Raw genomic sequence first — 4,915 nt, 5'->3', positions numbered from 1 at the left:
AGTGAAATTGGAGAATTGACTATAGTTTTAGGGAAAACAGGAAAAAGAAAAGAAAAGAAAAAGAAGAGCAAAGAATGAAGAAAGAATATTCATATCTCCTCACTCGATTTCATGCTCTCGCTCTTCAATTCCTTCCGTTCCTCACTTTTAAGTTTCTGCATGATGGAATTCTAGACATTGTAGCCGCATGAGCGTAATTTGCCATTTCTTTTGGTAATATATCACTTTATTCATCCATCAGGAAACTTTCTCCGATCCATTACGCATAACATTACTAAATACTAATACTGCTAGGTGTTAACCATAAGAAATGCAATGGCACGGGAGAATCTTGTGAAGAAGTGTTATGTTGTCCAATCCCAAAAGTATGATTTTGATTTGCAGTAATTAATTTGAAGAAATAAAATAAAAGTACGTTGGATATTAAAATGCTTCCTTCAGTTAAATGTCAATCCTTCAACTTTTGATCAGATCCCATTGGCAGCCTTTGCTAGACGTGATCAGGCTTTGTCATCAACTTTCCATTACCGTTGAATTCTTCGTCGATATTTTCTTCTTCTTTTCTAACAATACAAACATATAATTTCTTAAATTTTTGGATTGTTGTGAAAAAATAAAATTGTGGAGGAACAACAGTTGGAGATATAAATCTAGTATTTGAAACTTCTCCGTAGGAACACATCCTTTTATATTGATGAGTAAGAGAACTTGATCGAAACAACACATCCTTTGGTATACTACTAAGCGTAGGGTTTTTAATAAGTAGGCAAATATGTAATTTAACTTTTAAGTTAGGAGCTTTCCAATTTTAATATAGTATAGATAGATATTGATAGATATAGATAAGTTTCAAAAGTTATATTTTTCTTCTTCAACTTCGTGCCAAGTCAAACGAGCTCATCTAAATTGAAACGGATGGACACTACTGAAAAATTGGTCTACGGTAATGCATGGAAAACCGTTCCAATATGTAGAAAAACCGTTGCCGTAGTGATATTGGAACGGTTTACAGACTGTCACATCCGCTTGCGTGCCAATAGAGCTATAGGAACGGTTCTTGGAACGGTTTTCATCTCCGTTGCTATAGAGACGTCTATCGCAACGGTTTTCCTTTATCTATTGGAACGATTATTTCTTCCAATTGGGACGGTTTAAAACCGTTACTATAATGTGTATGCAACGGCTCATAACCGTTGCCATATTATCTAATGCAACACTTTTGTGAGCTATTGTTACGGTTATTTATGGATATAACAACGATCTCGTTAAGCTATTGTAACAGTTGTTTTTGTATTGCTACGATTTTAACTACCTATTGGAATGGTTTAGAGGATATTTTGGAACGATTTACCGGATCTATTACAACGGTTTACATTCTAATGGAACGCCATTTGTGTCCTATTGCAACGGTTCTGGTAGGCTATTGTAACAGTTCATTTAAAACAAAAATATAGCCCCTGTTATATGTAACAGTTCAATTAAACAAAAAGATAGCCCCTGTTGTAAATAAATTTATATATATATAATAAATTATAATAACACTAAAATTTAAATAAATCACAAAATGAAACTATTAATAATATAACTCGTCCAACAAGCTAATAATATCCATAAAAGCAAATGTTCTACCCCAAGTGCATAAGTTTAATACATTTCAAGATAGTTAGTTTCAAAATGTTGACAACAAAATATTCCTAGAACATTCATCTATAGCAATTCAAAATTCATCTTTAAGTAAGGTCTAGATCTTCATTGCCTTCATCTTCTATTTCTTGATCTACTCCACCTATAAAAGAGGATAAATAAAGTCATTACCTTTCATCTTGAATGCCTAGACTAAATAAATTGATCAAAAAAGAAAAAGAAAATAATGGGCATACAAGATGCTAGTCACGAGCCTAGCTCTTCTACAGAAACACATTATCTAGACCCAAATTTGGACATTAAATGTACATACAAGCTACTAAAAAGGAACAACATATCAAATTAATCCCGTTATAGGATTTAAAAGGAAAAGAAGTCAGTTTGCACAAATTTGGTTTTGTGACCACTAGCTAATTCCTGATTTCATATCACAACATATGCCAGAGTAAGGAAATTATATAGGAAGGAATAACAATTATAATAACTTTTTTCTGCAAATGAGTCGACCAAATAATAACCAACAGTGAATAATAAGTAGTGCAATCAACTTACCATACTAATTCAATACATTGACAATGTTAAAGTACCTGCAACATTTACTCTTCATACTGAACTTTTCTTTTGAAAAGGTAAGGTAGTGTTATAAATCCAGAACTAACAATGTGCTATTGTAGCTTTAAATAATTAACAGAGGCAGAAAAAGTAAAAGGATAAGCCCCAAAAAACCAATCTTGTAATAATTCTAACACCTGAAGAACAATTTCAACCTCATTTACATGTTCCATCCACACCAAAAGCAAGAATAGGATGTTAATGGAGTCCCCTCCACGGCCTTTGATAATTGGAAAAAGCACCAGATTTATCCTTTCCTATTGTAAACTCAATAAATATTGCAAAGTCTAATATTGCATAGTCCAAATATATTTTGACAAACTCATGATAAAGACCAAACAAGACACAAAGTTTAGACCTTTCAGATAAATAAAACAAATTACCTCTCTTCCTCAACTTTATTCTATAATCGTAAAATCCCTATATTTAACAAAAAATTGTAGCTATTTAGACATAAGTATCCTATACTAGCCCAAAAAAAAATCACTTCATAACTAGACCAAAAAATGCAAGTAACCTAACAGAAAGCTAGCAGTGGTTTTCTCGTAAAATGATGGGCAAAATGGATGAATTCTGGAGTACATTTTCAGTGCAACAATCTTTCACAACATCACAGGTAGTACATGGTCAAGAGTACACAACAATAAGCAAGTGGACACCATACGACTATAGGTACACAGGCAGCAGATTTGAACACACCACAACAGCTATCTCGATGCATCACAGAATAAAACAATAAGGGATAGACAAAGTACAGAGGGATATGATGCAGCATGCTTACACGCAATCATAATATGGAATAAATGCAAAAGTTCCAACAGGAAACAAAGAGATGAATGCCAGATACCAAAGGAAAGACAATCACCTATCCAGGGAAGATATGCTGAGAGGAAAATCAAAAACTCAGCCAACAATATGGTGCTGGAAACAATACTGTCCTCAAAAAACAAGATCCATCGACATAGGATGCAAGCTCAAACACTAGAGTTAAAACACACAAGTGTTGACAAGTACAAGAGAAAGGGTCAAAATGACGATCAGTAGCGTGCAAATAAGCAAAATTACTACATATGTAGTATCTCTGCCCCTCTGCCCGAGGTAAGATCTGCGTACATATTACCCTCCCCAGACCCCACTTGTGGGATTACACTGGGGTTGTTGTTGTTGTTGTACTACATATGTAGCATCATAGTGATTAAACATGCTATTCTATTTATATAAAAGGGGAAAATGGGTCTGAGGGATTAGAGTGAATTGGGGAAAACCGACAACGTAATGGGAGATAAGGGAAAAGTGAAAAGGGTTCAGATTTGGGGAAAATATGACTGGATCTACAGTAAAATGAAAAGGGAAAAATGAGTACGAGGGATTAGAGTAATTGGGGGAAAGCTTTATTGGAGATGAAGGAAAAGGGAAAAGGGTTCAGATTTGGAGAAAAATAACTAGAGCTAGGCCACATCTACTTTTATTTAGAAAATAAATAAAAATTGTGGATTTTAACTATATATTACATATTACATATTAAAATAAATAAAAAGGTAAAAAGGTTTAAAGAGAGAGTACTAGATTTGGCGGGCTACAAGAAAAAATTAAGGAGGGAACAATAACCGTTCCTATAAATATTTTTTTGGAAAAAACTGTTGCTACTGATAGATATATTGTAACAGTTATAGAAACCGTGGATATAAGAAAACGTACAGCAACGGTTATTATACAATGGAAACGGTTTGGTTGCTAAAGTGTACTAATAGTATCCAAAACCTTTGGTAACGGTTAAAACCGTTGCAATAGAAATCTGTGGCTACGGTTATGTAACCGTTGCTGAAACGTCCGTTGTCATAGGGTAATTAAGAGTGAGATTGAATAAATAAATTAATATTGATAAATCAAGAAACTAAAGTCAATATGAAATACAACCACAACTCTAGAACGTAAAGTTTAGTTCAACATAAAAATGAGAGTCAAATGACAATTCATCTAAAGAAACAAAAATTTCTAGAACTAATAAACTATACTCTCTCCGTTCCAATTTATGTGAACCTGTTTGACTGGCACGGAGTTTAAGAAAAAAATGAATATTTTTGGAATTTGTGGTCCTAAACAAGTCCAAATGGGGCTCAGATTATTTGTGCGGTTATAAAAGCTTCTCATTAAAGGTAAAGTTGTAACTTTAAGTTAAATTGTTACCAAATTTGGAAAGTGTTCATTCTTTTTGGAATGGACCAAAAAGAAAATAGGTTCACATAAACTGGAAAAGAGGATTACAATTTAGAAAAGAAAAAGAGAAAAAAACTGCTGCTGCTCAGTTCTGCTGATGCCTGCATATCTCCCCAAAGCTGCGTTCTCTTTTTTACTTATATAGGTATAAATTTTGCTGGTCTAAAATACCCTTATCCTAGTTCCTCACAACTTAATACATCCTCGCGTTAGTCACGCTTCGCGAGCTCAAACTTTTCGCTGCCAGAAACTATCGTCGAGTTCTCACTAAGCAGACAAATCTTTTCTGCCGGGGCTCATAAGTAGGGATGACAAATGGTGCGAGGCAAATCCGCACACACCCGCGAAGACTCCAACCCGCCCCGTCTCGCAAAACAAAATTTGTTGTTTTTAACCGCTCCGCCCCGCAAAAAGCCGCCCTGCCCATTTTACATAAGACAAA

At 34.3% G+C, this 4,915-nt stretch overlaps 1 long non-coding RNA gene across 1 annotated transcript; it reads right to left on the bottom strand.

Annotated features, from left to right (window-relative positions):
* Window positions 1-1,547: 1,547 nt before the first annotated feature.
* LOC107770892 (uncharacterized) lies at window positions 1,548-3,781 on the bottom strand. The gene is made up of 2 exons (XR_001644704.2): window positions 3,122-3,781; window positions 1,548-1,786 (listed from the first exon to the last, which is right to left on the bottom strand). It is a non-coding gene; the product is annotated as an uncharacterized LOC107770892 (long non-coding RNA).
* Between the last annotated feature and the right edge of the window lie 1,134 nt (window positions 3,782-4,915).

Source organism: Nicotiana tabacum, chromosome 1, assembly GCF_000715075.1.
Source record: "Nicotiana tabacum cultivar K326 chromosome 1, ASM71507v2, whole genome shotgun sequence".
Classification (NCBI taxonomy): Eukaryota; Viridiplantae; Streptophyta; class Magnoliopsida; order Solanales; family Solanaceae; genus Nicotiana; species Nicotiana tabacum.
This window is presented reverse-complemented; position numbering and strand designations above follow the sequence as displayed.